The sequence below is a fragment of the Copadichromis virginalis genome, linkage group LG9 (genome assembly GCF_057382275.1).
Source record: "Copadichromis virginalis isolate Kocher_CV1m ecotype Utaka linkage group LG9, C_Virginalis_male_GT1.1, whole genome shotgun sequence".
NCBI classification, from domain to species: domain Eukaryota; kingdom Metazoa; phylum Chordata; class Actinopteri; order Cichliformes; family Cichlidae; genus Copadichromis; species Copadichromis virginalis.
In genome coordinates, this window is record NC_140626.1 from 32133910 (window position 1) to 32148373 (window position 14464).

Here is a 14464-nt window from a genome sequence, read left to right on the forward strand (position 1 = left end):
GGTCAGTACTGTGTGGTGGTGTGATTGAGAGACCGTATCGCCTGCGGGAAGAAGCTCCTCCTCAGTCTCTCTGTGTTGGTCTTCAGGGAGCGGAATCGCTTTCCTGACCTCAGCAGAGAGAACAGTCTGTTGTTGGGATGGCTGAGGTCCTTCACGATCTTCCTGGCCTTGGTCCAGCACCGCCTGCTGTAGATTGAGTGCAGGTCAGGGAGCTCGGAGCGGATGGTGCGCTCAGCTGACCGCACAACCCTCTGTAGAGCTCGTCTGTCCTGCATGGTGCTGTTCCCGAACCAGGTTAAGATGTTTCCCGCCAGGATGCTCTCTATGGTGCACGAGTAAAAGTTCCTGAGCACCTTGGAGGGCAGTTGGAAGTCTCTCAAGCGTCTGAGGTGGTAGAGACGCTGTCGGGCCTTTTTCACCACGGTGTTGATGTGACAGGACCATGACAGGTCCTGCGTGATGTGAACTCCGAGGTATTTGAAGCTGTCCACTCTCTCCACTGGGCACTCGTTGATGACGGGGGTCTGGTAGTTCCTCTCCTGCTTAGTGCTGAAGTCCACTATCAGCTCCTTTGTCTTACTGACGTTTAGAAGGAGGTTGTTCCTCTGGCACCAGTTCTCCAGATTCCTAATCTCCTTCAGGTAGGCCGTCTCGTTGTTATCAGAGATCAGGCCCACCACGACGGTGTCGTCAGCAAACTTGATGATGGTGGTGGAGCTGGTAGTGGCCACACAGTGGTGTTCTGTCTTTAACTTTGAAACCACTTCCCTTTTATTTTCACAAGCCATATGATACATGGAAATCCAAACAGTTATCATGACTGACATGAGTTTTTAATAACTGCATATTGTATGCCAAAAACATTAAAGTAATCAGTTCATTAGTGATTCTATTATATATATACTGTAGGGTATTTACCTCAAGCTTTGATGTTGTAATTAAAATTAAATTGAGCACTTGATAAGAACCATATTTGACATTTATAAGATACTGAGCAGTAAGTACCAGAGTCAAAACTGCACGTAAGCTAACTTTGTGTATATTTTATTATTTATAGGATCAATAAAAACCTTTTTTTGTATTTTTATCTCCTCATGCAGCAAAACAAACTCAAATTTTAAAACAACAAAGACATTTATAGGACATTTCACATGAGTAAACTAGAACAGAAATGGCGCAGCACCGACTCCACTGACAAGAATCAGGAGGTTCTGACAGAATTCTGCTGCTATTTATTGCACAGTTTAAGTAAAATCAGAAGACCTAATACATAAATAAATAAATAAATAACAACAATTCAAAGGAAGTCTCTGCAAATGCTGGCTGCCAGCTTCAGACAGGTGTGTTTTTTCACCTCCATTATTCAATGGGAGACATGGATATTTCAAAATCTGTTAAGTTCTGACAGGCAGTTAGCAAACACATACAACTTCAGCTCATTACAAAGATAAAAGGTTCCACCTAGTGGAGAAAATACATATTGCTGTAACAATAAAGCTTTAGCACTAATTGTTACACTTCATATCCTTTATTACAAACAACTGTTTTTAGAATACTTACAGAATTAAGCGCTGCTATATGAACATGTACATGCTGCTAAAAGGTTTTGTTAAAGCAACATTTAGACAAGCCGCAAGTTAAGTGTTCATACACAGCTAGCAAAGCTTAACTGGTTGTGCTTTTGCCAAAACCAGAGACAACAAAAATGCATGCAGTCAATTTAATCCATGAAACGAAATAAAAAGTATGTACTAGGTTAACCAACTACATCTGCTGAGGTTCTGGAATCTCAAAGGCTTTAAGCACAAATATTTAAAATTAGGTTCACTAGAATAAAGATGTGAAACACCAGTTTTTTGCAGGAAAAAAGTTTCTTGTTGTTAATTTTAAGTAATGTGTAAGTAAATTCAGAGAATGCATGAGTAACTTTAAGTGTTGCATAATTTTAGGTATTTTATCAGGATGGAGACAAATTTTACTCTGAGTAATTTTGATTTCTTGGTATGTAGCTTATAAATGTATAAGGTGACTATAAACATCTGATTATGTAAAACAAAGCCTCAGATTAGCATACAGTCTACATATTCATTTCTTTGAAGCATCCAGTACAACACGGTGTAAATGCAGCTGTTATCAGGAAGTTTACATGGTAAATTTCATTGTCTGTACTTCTGGATCAAATCCTCAAAGCAAACATCACATCTGTAGTCTTTTTATTTACTTGATAATCCTAACAGTCCCGGTACTTTTCTAATACTTAGCTGAATACTTTAAAAGTTTAAAAATACTTGCTTGCACCAGACAGCACGTCTGAGGTCATAACTGATCTGATGGACTTTCTCGCAGTAACACTAAACAGGAGATTAAAGCTGAATTCTGTGAAGCCTGATCTTAAACTTTGAAAGTTTGACCCAATGGTCTGGCAGTTTTGTCACAGCAGTGTGCGCAGTGTTCGTGTGTTGGTGTGTTTTTAGAGCACACGGCACTCTGAATGTTTTTCCACAAAGGTCAGCACAATAATGCTTACATCTGCAGTTTGCATTATTATTATTCAGTTCATGTGCGGTTACGGTGTTAACGTCATTTTAACGAGATTAACGCTAACAGCACTATTTTTTACATGATAAAAACTACCAAAGAACTTTCCACTCTGAGCACAACTTAAAGGTTTAACTCTAGCTTAGATAAGCTTATGCAAACTTAAGATGCTAATCTGACCAAAGGACTTGCAACATTGATGGCAGTTGAAAGGTTTCACTCCAGCGTGGATGATCTGATGTTCTCCTCACTTGGCACAGCTACATCTTTCACCACGGCTGTCTTCCTCTGCTTATCCACCACTACTATGTACATTCACAGCATAAGAGGCCATCCAGGTGGGTCTCTTTACATTGCTTTCACGTCCTTTTACGTCAACACCTTGCAGTCTAGTGGTCATAGCCAGAGTGCCAACACTTCTTATTAGCCTGCACCCACGTGCACTTCTGACCTGTAGTCAGTTGACTGAAGTAGGTGCACTGAAACAGATAGTGCTCAGAGTTGGAGCGGTACGAACAATACACCTGTCACTCCTCTGACTTGCTGCTTGACGGTGAAGGGAACTCTGGTGCGGTGTCGTGTTCTGGCGCATCAGAAACTGCTTGTCAAATAGAATTTACTACAGCACAGAGTAGGAGCGTCAAAACCAGAATGTGGTGTGAAGAAAAGGGGAGGCATAGATGCTCTGTATGTTTTGTTGTTCCCTGCATGTTTGATGAAAAAAGATGTCAAAGTACCAACTCCATCTGATGTCCCTTGATTTCCTCACTGTTTACAATCCAGTACAGTACAGTGAGCTTAGTAGAAAAGTCTTACAGATCCATTTCTTGGATGGTATTTGTTTGGTGATGGTTAATCCTCCTGCACTCTGCTTTATAATCCAACTGCAAATCCTTAGTATAATCCCATCTTCCAGGTGTGTCTGCTCTGCACAGAGTTCGGAGGAAGGACGATTGAATCTTCTCAAAACACTGATTATTGGATTATCTCCATGGATCCCTATCACTCACCCTCCCTGTATGAGCAAGTCTGAACATGCCAGTATACGTGCTGTGAGACTTACACTTCTTTTCAGTATTCACCACATGTTGAATATTCAAAATCAATGCAGAATTAGTTCTCAGTCATACAATATATCTATTACAACTTAACCCCATTTCTTCAAGTGGCTTTTCCTTCTGCAAGCCACCAATGCAAATAAGAATGTGTTCTTCAGCCTAATTAAATAACGGCTACACAGGCACGCTCACTGACTCACAAGAGGTATTTCTGCAACTTTATAACACAAGTACTACTACCACCAAATATTACTGTTTTGAAGGGAAGAGACTAAAATTTAACTGGGACATTTTGGAGCATGAAGAGCTTCTAGGAAAAATACTTGTTATATATATGCTGTATATGCAGATTCTTACATTTGAACTTTATTACTCACTGCAAGCCCAGAAACACTACCTCATCAGATCTAACTGTGATATTAGCTGACACCCTTTACAGGAGATTTCATCTGAACTCTGTGGAGCCTGATCTCAAGGCTTTTAAGTCCGTCCCTGCAACCAGAAGAGGAGATTTTCATCTCTTCGGATTCACTGTGACCAAATGATGGGAGTGATTTCAGCCCTGTATGATCATGTTGATGTTTGCACAGAGCAGATAATGAAGTGAATGTTTTTGCACATTGGTCACACTGAAACTGTTTATTTACAGCGTGGGATCGTTTGTGTCTGGAGTATGAACTGAGATTCTTGAAGCTTTTGTCACACTGGTCACAGCTGTAGTTTCCTTCAGTGTGTGTACGTTCATGAAGTATACGGCTATTTGAATGAGAGAAGCTTTTGTCACAGTATGTGCACTTGTATGGTTTCTCTCCTGTGTGGACTCGTTTATGTGCTTTAAGCTGACCTGCAGTGGTGAAGGATGACCCACACTGGTCACAGACGTGCTTTTTAACCCCACTGTGAATGAGTTCATGGCGTTTTAATGCACTAGGTGTGGGGAAGCCTCTGCCACATTCTTTGCAGTAGTTCAACTTTTGTCCAGTATGTCCACGTTGATGTATTTTTAGATTCCTTTGATGATAGAAAGTTTTTCCACAAAGGTCACAATGAAATATTTTCCCACCACCACAGTGATGACAGGGTTGAGAACTGGATCCATCTGTGTCGCTCTGCTTCTAAACAAAGACACAAAGAGAGTGTAAGTCAGTCCTTCAACATTTTTATCCTGAATGTCACTTAAAAAAAAGAAAGAAAGAAAAGAGTCCCTACATCATTTTTATGGTTTCAATTATAACATTTAGGTTATGTTACAGATCACTACCAAAACTGGAGACTCCTCAGCTTCCTGGCACTGTTACCCTCATTCACTGGCGATGCCACCGGGGTCAACAGAACAACTGAACTTTCAAGCAAATTGCCCAATCCTATACCATGATAATAACAATATAATAATACAGTGGTACCACAACAAGTAACAGTAATTCCACAATAACATCACTCTAATACTGACACAATTCTGCAGCAATACAGCAATAAGGCCACTGTAATGAAAAGTTTAAAGTAAATCTGAGTGCAAAAATAGATCTGACTGCTGGGTCCACCTGACAAGAAGGACAGGAATATGGTACTGTTGAAATCCTACTACACATACAGACACATAAATTCAATCCATTGCATCCTTAAACAATAGTCTATATAACCGGCAACAAGTCAGACTCACTCCCGATGGGTGTTGGACTCGCTGCCCTTTGTCACAAATTCTACCAGTAGTAATAGTAGACATAACGATGACCAGTACTACAAAATGCAATTTTTATTTCAAAAAATGTAAGCAAATTCACAACTGAAACTAAATTGGATGACTCAACCAGTGTCCCATTGAAATGTAGTAGAATTACTAACATGCAAACACAATTGAATAAGCCGAGTTGTTCCAAACAGTCAGGCTAAAATGACAAGATAAAAATAAAAATACATACCTCACAGTAACTGCACTTGTAGAGTCTCTTTCTGGTGTGGATCTGTTGGTGTTCTTTCAGGGAATGTGGATATTTAAAAGCCTTCTCACACAGGTCACATTTATAGGATCTCTCTTCGGTGTGGGTAATTTTGTGGATTTGTAAGTTTGCATATGTTGTAAACCATTTGTCACACTGATCACAGCAGTACACATCCTCTCCAGTGTGAATGCGTTGGTGTTTATTTCGGCGTCCAAGGTTGTTAAAGGTTTTCCCACAAAAGTCACAGCTGTACGCCTTAATTCCAGAGTGGGAAACTTAATGAGTCTGTAAGGCATCGTTGCGAGTATAAGATTTACCGCACTGATCACACTTGTAAGCCTTAACTCCACTGTGGATGAGTTGGTGATTTTTTAGCCCACTCTTCTGTCTAAAAGGTTTTCCACACAAGTCACAGCTGAATGGTTTCTCTCCAGTGTGGATGAGCGTATGACTATTTAGGTTATTCTTTAGAGTAAAACACTTTCCACACAGGTTACACTTGAATGGTTTAACTCCACTGTGAATGCGTTTGTGTGTCTTTAAGGTATTCCTCAAACTAAAAGATTTTCCACACAAGTCACAGCTGAACGGTCTCTCTCCAGTGTGGATGACTTGATGTCTTCTTAGGTTAGACTTTACAGTAAAATCCTTCCCACACTCCTCACAGCTGTATGTTTTCTCTCTCTTTCTTCTGTGAGGTTTGTCGGCTTCCTGAGAGCGCTGACTTCTCGCTCCATGTTGGTCCTGCAGTGACAGAGATACAAACAGAGGCAGTGAGTGAAATGCAGTCATGGAACAAACCGAAACTTCAAACTAGTTTTAAACCTGAAGGTTGAAACAAAATCAAGGCTGTCAAAAACAATGTTTACAGTAAGGCAAGGTTCAGTACAGATGAGAATTCAAGCAGAAATTCTGTGAACTATTTGAATATCTTTCAGAGATTGTCATGGTCATATATCAGATCAAATCAAATCACTGTTATTGTCACATCACATGTGCAGGTACACTGGTACAGTACATGTGAGTGAAATTCTTGTGTGCGAGCTTTACAAGCAACAGAGGTGTGCAAAGTACAATAAAATAAGAACAAGCAAAATATAAGAATGGCTAAATCTGAGAGTTATATGAATAAATATATGTACAATATAAGAGTGTATGCATATTACTGAATGTGTATACTAAATATGTATGTCTACGTGTGTGTATACATATTTTACAAATTAAATAGAGTAAAACAATAAAATATATAAAATATACAGTGGTTGGTAGTTGACATGTGCAAAACAAGTGGCATTTATATACAGTATGGCGTGCATAATGTTGAAGTTCCAGTAGTGAAGCTGAGGTGTCTATGACGTGTTCAGCAGTCTGATGGCCTGGTGGAAGAAGCTGTCTCTCAGTCTGCTGGTACGGGACCGGATGCTGCAGAACCTCCTTCCTGATGGAAGCAGTCTGAACAGTTTATGGCTGGGGTGACTGGAGTCCTTGATGATCCTCCCCGCTTTCCTCAGGCACCACTTCCTGTAGATGTCCTGGAGGGAGGGAAGCTCACCTCCGATTATCCGTTCAGAGCACCGCACTACTCTCTGGAGAGCTTTGCGGTTGTAGGTGGTGCTGTTGTCATACCAGGTGGTGATGCATCCAGTGAGGATGCTCTCAATGTGGGCGACCATGGCTCAGGGGGTTGGGAAGCGTATCTGTCGCCGGTTCAATCCCCGGGCTCTCCGTCCTGGTCGTTGTGTCCTTGGGCAAGACACTTTACCCTACCGCCTACTGGTGTTGGCCAGAGGGGCCGATGGCGCGATATGGCAGCCTCACTTCTGTCAGTCTGCCCCAGGGCAGCTGTGGCTACAACCGTAGCTTGTGTGTGAATGTGAGAGTGAATGAATAGTGGCATTGTAAAGCGCTTTGGGTGCCTTGAAAAGCGCTATATAAATCCAGTCCATTATTAATGGCACAGTGATAGAAGGTCCTGAGGATGCGGGGGCTCATGCCGAATCTTTTCAGTCTCCTGAGAAAGAAGAGGCGCTGCTGCGCCTTCTTCACTGTTTTGTTTGTGTGTACTGACCACGTAAGATCCTCAGCCAGATGTACACCAAGGAAGCAGAAGCTGCTCACTCTCTCCACAGCAGCGCCGTTGATGGTGATGGGGGTGTGTACTTCTCTGCACCTCCGGAAGTCCACTATCAACTCCTTTGTCTTTGCGACGTTGAGGGTGAGATGGTTGTCTTGACACCAGTGGGTCAGGGCGCTGACCTCCTCCCTGTAAGCCGTCTCATCACCGTTGGTGATAAGACCCACCACTGTAGTGTCGTCCGCAAACTTCACAATGATGTTGGAGTTGTTAGTGGCCGTGCAGTCGTAGGTGTAGAGTGAGTACAGGAGAGGGCTCAGTACACACCCCTGTGGTGCACCAGTGTTCAGTGTGACGGGGGATGAGGTGATGCTGCCCAGTCTGACCACTTGGCGTCTGTCAGACAGGAAGCTATGGATCCAGCTGCAGAGGGAGCTGCTCAGTCCTAGATCCTGCAGTTTCCTGTCCAGCTTCGAGGGAACGATGGTATATCAGGATTGTGATGCATTAGATGAGCCCAGTGAAATATAGAGCATTCCCAGAGTATTTTAATTTAACAAAACACCAGCACTTGGTGTCCCTGTATCAATTTACTCACGCAGATTTGACTGCAGGTGCCATGTAACTACAGCAACAACTGTGACTGGCCTCTCTAGTACAGTTAATTCACGGTCTCAATATAAGAAATGTTAATCTCGGCATCAATAAAAGGACACATTCGTTGAGAAAAGTACTGAACACACGGGAATGTCCAAAGAAGACAAATATCGTTTCTCCTAAAAATAATGGCCACAACAAACAGGATACAGGAGGGGGATAAAACACCAGGACAGCCACAAACATAAATGCTGGCAACAACGTAGACTGCTTATGTAGAGCTTATAATTTAACATACGAAGATTGACCACATAAGTCTAAGTCAGCCAACACTCTGTCATGTTGGAAATAACTCTTTATTTTTCAGTATATTTTTCAGTAAGCAGATAGTGACAAACATGTCTGCTGCGCCCAAACTTTAAAGAGCCACTTTACATCATTTCTGCCAATAAACAACAAAGCAGTCTCTCCATGGTATTTCTCATTCAACGGACAGAGAGCACAAAGACGACTGCCACCAGCTGCAGTGAGTCTGTTGACCCACAGAAAAGTGAGATACTTTCCATGTGGAGGGGCGTGGCCTGCAGTGCCGTGCAGGGAAGGCAGACGCACCTGCACAGCATCCGTAATCATGCCCGCCGACTTAAATATTGTACTGGGTCCTGTGGTTGTGGTAATGTTGAGCTGGCAGCGGAAGAGCTGCAGCTCTGTGTGCATTGTGAACAGCAACCATGTGTGTGCTAATAAAGAATGCTGTAAAGCATGGTAATGTCACCGGGTCTGCACGGCAGACCCAGGACTGGGCCAGCAGAGGGAGGGCCCGGTGCAAATGGTGGCCGACCTGGTGTCACCAGTGACTTCAACATGATCTCCTTTTATCTAAATTACATATGAGCAGAAATGCAGGACAAGAGAGCCATACTTAAAAAATGCTTTAAAAATTATTGTTTAATTGATTGATGTTTTTGTTCCCGTTTCTTAGTCTGATCTTTTTTCTTGTTTTAATTTCAGAGATTCTCTATGTGTGAATATACTGAGGTTGAGAAAGAATAACAACACTAAGCCTGATGTTACCTGAGACCGTAATAAAACCAACAGCAGCCGATAAAGTGCACATAGTTATATCACTGTAGCTTAGCAGTGATATTGTGCTGACCTTTTGTGTTGAACTCATTGTTTCCTCTGTAGTGGCCGACCTGAGTACAGGTGGGTGAAAATGTTCTTCTGCTGCTCCGTCAGACTCTTCTCCTCCTGCTGAACAGCTGGGACACAAAACAGATCTTTGTTAGGCAACCATTTTGATCCTTGAAAAAAAAAAAAAGAACCTACGCAAATTAACATTAAGAAGATTGACTTGTTCCAGCAGCTGCAGGATGGTTTCTGCAGGCTGAAGAACAGCAGTCACTGCAGGAATTAACATCTGCACATTGATTGTCTATTAGAGGAACAAAGTGAATGCAGACACACACAGACTCTCTCCAAACCCGCAGAATAAAAGCTGTCCAGCTCTGTGTGTCCATCAAAATGTTTTTTACAAATCCTGCTGGAATCAATGTTGTTACAGCTGCAGTCAAAGCAAGATGGAAATATTTGAGAAGGAAATGTTTAATCCAATCAAACCAAAAGTCTTAACAGGTAAACAGAATAACTGCAGTTTGGTTCCCCATTATAGCTTCAGAATTGACGTTTGTGACAGCAGGTGCACAAACAAGGTGATCAATTTATCCCTACCAAGTTAAAACAAACTATTCTAAAATAATTAAAGAGTGAGGATGTCAAAGTTATTGAGAGAAAATAAATTTCTCTTCCCCTTCCTCTTTAAGTAAAAGAAGCAAACTTCAAAAGTCATATATGAGATCTGCCCAACTGATCACACAACTGAAGTGTAATCTGGACGTGAACGAATGTGTATTTTGTGAAAACAAACCTGAAAGCCTGACTCACTCCTGGCTGCAGTCCAGTGGGATTCAGTTACCACGCTTAATGACCTCGTGAAAACCAGCCTATTATTTTACGTGTTTAGTAGCCATATACATGTAGAAATGTGTCTGTACAGCAATACCACATAACCTGTGCTATATTTTATAATCTAAGCATCTAAGTCTTTAAAAGGAATAAAAAAAAAAGAGATGAGAGTGTTTATGATAACACATTTCTCCTACTTGCCTCCACACAATGAGCCGTACATAACGATGTAGATGCGCAGACCTTTTTAGAGTCGACCTTTAAAAAGAGCTGCAGTGATCGCGGTCAGCGCTCCTTTTGTCTCCTCCGCTCCTCAGTTTGTTCTCCTTCAGCGTGTAAACCATAAACGGCAGGAGACCTGCAGCAGTGAGCAGCGTCCAGCTTCCGAAGCGTGGATCGCGACACCCAGGTCACGTGACCAGGACTTAAACCTTTGGCGTAATCAAGTCAAAATGATGGAGCTATATAAATATATAAATATATTTGAACGGCTACTGTCACATGACAGAAAGCGAGAGACAAAGAGTGGTGAGCTCCATTGACTCCCATCAGCAGAGAGAGGGGGAGAGAGCCACACACTGCGCTGTGAATTCATTCAAATCTCTCAATAAACGCGCCTCTGCTTTTAAACAACACAGGATGAAATCTTCAGCTCGGGCTCCATCCGCTCTTTTTTCTACTTTCACCTGAAAAGAAATTGCCGAATCGTTTGACGTCATTGTCACGCTAACCCGTTACCCACGCGCTGCGCAGCCGTGACGATATGCGCTTCCGGTGTGAATATCTCATAAACAAATCCACAGCAGAGTGAAGTACAGGAAGGTTTCCTCGTGTTCAGAGGCTGCTGAGCAGAGGAGGATTTAAAGATGTGCGTGAAATTGACGATCTGTCAGAATTATCTAGGCCAGCGTCTGGCTTTTATTGGCAGTGTGTAGAACAAACCCGATGACACGAACTGACAGAAAGCTAAAAGTCAACCAAACACATGCAACGTTGCAAAACCAGCTGTAAACCTGTGTGCTTATTACAGTAAACACAGCATCCTTTCTCTGTGTGTTTCGCATCATAAACTGACTTCTAAATAGATTTATTCTGAGCAACACAAACAATAAAAGATGGAATATTTTGCTGAAGCACAAAGTTTTCTGTCTTTAACCGTCTCAGTATTTTTCTTTCCTTGTTTTGCGGGATTTCTCCAAAACGTGTAGACCGCAGCTACTGACAGTCTGGTATAATAAGTAGTTTGTTGGGGTTGTGCAGGGCTCGTCTGCGTCACTCAGCAGCATCCATCAACATGTAATGGTAGCCGAAATGGCCGGTAGGTGTCAATGCGGGGATGGGTTTCTGATTATTTCAGACGGGTCGGATGTTGCGGTGTTTCACGCTTTGCACATTCAGGATCTACCCAAGACTAACTGAACTGACATTAAAGTTTGCTCAGTTCTTACCCTACAACCCACAAACCGAGAGAAGGGGTGAAGCTGGAAGCAGGGAGCAGAAACCCACGTGGTTATCTGTAGACCCATCCCATTTCCGGCGTATTCCACCGGACACGAAGCCAATAGCGCAGACAGGGCAGCACGAGAGTTGAGGGCAAGCACCAGAAAGAAGTCCCTCCTATCTCCTTTTCCTGATCACTTTACCTTAACACGGATGAAAAACGTCATGACGTGAAGGAAAGATGCGAAGATAGATAGATAGATAGATAGATAGATAGATAGATAGATAGATAGATAGATAGATAGATAGATAGATAGATAGATAGATAGATAGATAGATAGATAGATAGATAGATAGATAGATAGATAGATAGATAGATAGATAGATAGATAGATAGATAGATAGATAGATAGATAGATAGAGCCTCGCTACATGCTTCCTAACCGCGGCGGGGGATTGTCTGACCGGCTGGAGCGGCATCTAATAACCGACTCGCAAAATAAAGCAAAATAAAAACAAACCAACAAACACGAAAACACCAGACATTATGATACAGACTTATAATTTACACCGATGTTTTTTTTTTAAATTCTATACACGTTAAGTGAGCGCGAGAGCCCTCGGTGCGCTTGCTTGTTGCTGAAGTCAAAGTAAACTTTATTGTCATCTCCGCTACATACAGAGAAACGAGACGACGAGGCTCCAGTTACAACAATGCAAGTAAACAAACAATAAATATAAGAAGAGTAGGAAAATAAATATACACATTAGGACTCGGGGTAAAGGATCAATAACAATTTCAAACTTATAATTTACAGTTTGATGATTTAAAGTCTCACACACAACCTGTTGAAGGGGGAGGGAGACCCGCTGCTTCCAGATAGAGCACATTTCATTCATAATGTTGTAAATGTAAGTCCATTATGTATTCATGATTTGCTCCTGGATTGTGCGAAGTCCCAGAAATAAACCTTAGACAAAGTGAATCTGTGAACTAAGGTGTAGGTCTGTTAGGTTATGTTGTGGTGATCCTCGTGTTGGGGGATTTGTGTTCATACTGGAGTGCAAAATTAAAACCAATGGAAGATGGAAAACCAACAACTTCCCACTACGATGAATCAAGGTTTGACCACATTGTTTTTGGAGCCAAATAAGGACCTCTTAATGATTGATAATTGAAGACCAAATAGTTTATTGATGATTTATATGATGATTATAAAATATTTGCTCTAATTTTAGCTAACAGACTTAAGATGGTTGTTGACTCATTATTTATGAAACACAATCTGGCTTTATGCCCAAAAGACATATAACAATATCAGATTGGTTTTAGATATTCTGGATTATTCTGACCTAATAAATAGCAGTGGTTTCATATTATTTTTAGAGTTCTACAAGGCCTTCGACACGGTGAAGCATGAATTTATATTTCAAGCTCTAGATAGATATGGTTTTGGTACTTACTTTCTACGTTGATTAAAGCATTATAACAATAACAGCAGTGTCAAATTAACAAACAGTACTTCACCCAGATTTAACATACAAAGAGGGAAAAGACGAGGCTGTCCCAAAACAGGTCCCTGTACCTGTTTTAGTTAATTGCCCAACTATTGTTTAACCATATGAAGTCAAGCAATGTAAAAGGTATATCGCTAATTGGCAAAGATTTACACATAACACAGGTAGCTGATGACACTACATTATTCCTAAAAGATGAGTATCAAATTTCTATTGCTATTGAAACAATCTCCACATTTCTTAAAGTTTCTGGATTGTACTTGAATATTCCTAAATGTGAACTTATGGCAATAAAAGAATGTTCAAAAACAGCTTTGTGTAACCTTCCAATAAAACAAGAAGTTTGTTATTTAGGTATTTGAATAACCAAAAACCAGGAAAGAAGAATTGATCAAAATTATATCTAATCCTAGTGAAACTCAAACACAGATTTACTCTGTGGCTCTTAAGAGATTTATCATTAAAAGGCAGAGTATTAAAAACTAAAGCAGATGGCATCTCTCATCCTACATACGCTGCATTGGCATTGCACCTTGATAATAAACTCATAAAAGAGGTTGATAAGTTACTTTTCAACTTTATTTGGAAAAATAGGACACACTACATTTAAAAAAACAGTTCTTATGAACTCCTGTGTCAACGGAGGACTTAATATGTTAGATTTTAACACTCTAAATAACACATTCAAAATAAATTGGTTAAAAAAAATCTAATTACTAATCCTACATCCATTTAGATACTATATCATGTTTTCTAAGTTAGGTGGTGCTGATTTTTTCCTTACTTGTAATTTTAATATTCATAAAATCCCCATAAAAACCTCTGTTTTTCATCGCCAAGCTTTTTTTTTTTTAACATGGACTCTTATTTAGAAGCAGAACTTTAGTCCACACAGTTATTATATGTAGAATAACAAGGATATCTTATATAAAAGAAAATCTCTCTTCTTAGGGAGTTGGTTTAGGAATAATATTGTTTTAGTCAACCAATTATTCAATTCCAATGGTATGCTTTTTTCCTATAAAACATTTTGTCTATATTTAATAATTTAGCTGTAAATCGTGATGATTATACAAAAACATTTGGCTCAAAACCATCACAGGTTTGTATGCTTTTTAAGAATAAACCTAACATCACTTCATTCCACAGGCCGTTGGCATCTTTATTATAAACTTTCGTTGGAAGATGTGCTTTTCTAAGAATTCTAAAAACAACAACAAATCTATCAGATCTTTATTTCAGGATAGTATAACCACAGAACCGTATGTAATTTTTTTTCTGGAACCGGTTGCCTGTCGATATTATGTGGAACGAAGTTTGGAAGACGAAGTTTT

At 40.6% G+C, this 14464-nt stretch overlaps 1 pseudogene across 1 annotated transcript; it reads right to left on the minus strand.

The window, feature by feature from the left end:
- Positions 1–1456: 1456 nt before the first annotated feature.
- Positions 1457–10911, minus strand: LOC146702262 (uncharacterized; annotated as a pseudogene). The gene is made up of 4 exons (XR_014922318.1): positions 10416–10911; positions 9364–9469; positions 5516–6280; positions 1457–4711 (listed from the first exon to the last, which is right to left on the minus strand). The product of XR_014922318.1 is annotated as an uncharacterized LOC146702262 (transcript).
- Between the last annotated feature and the right edge of the window lie 3553 nt (positions 10912–14464).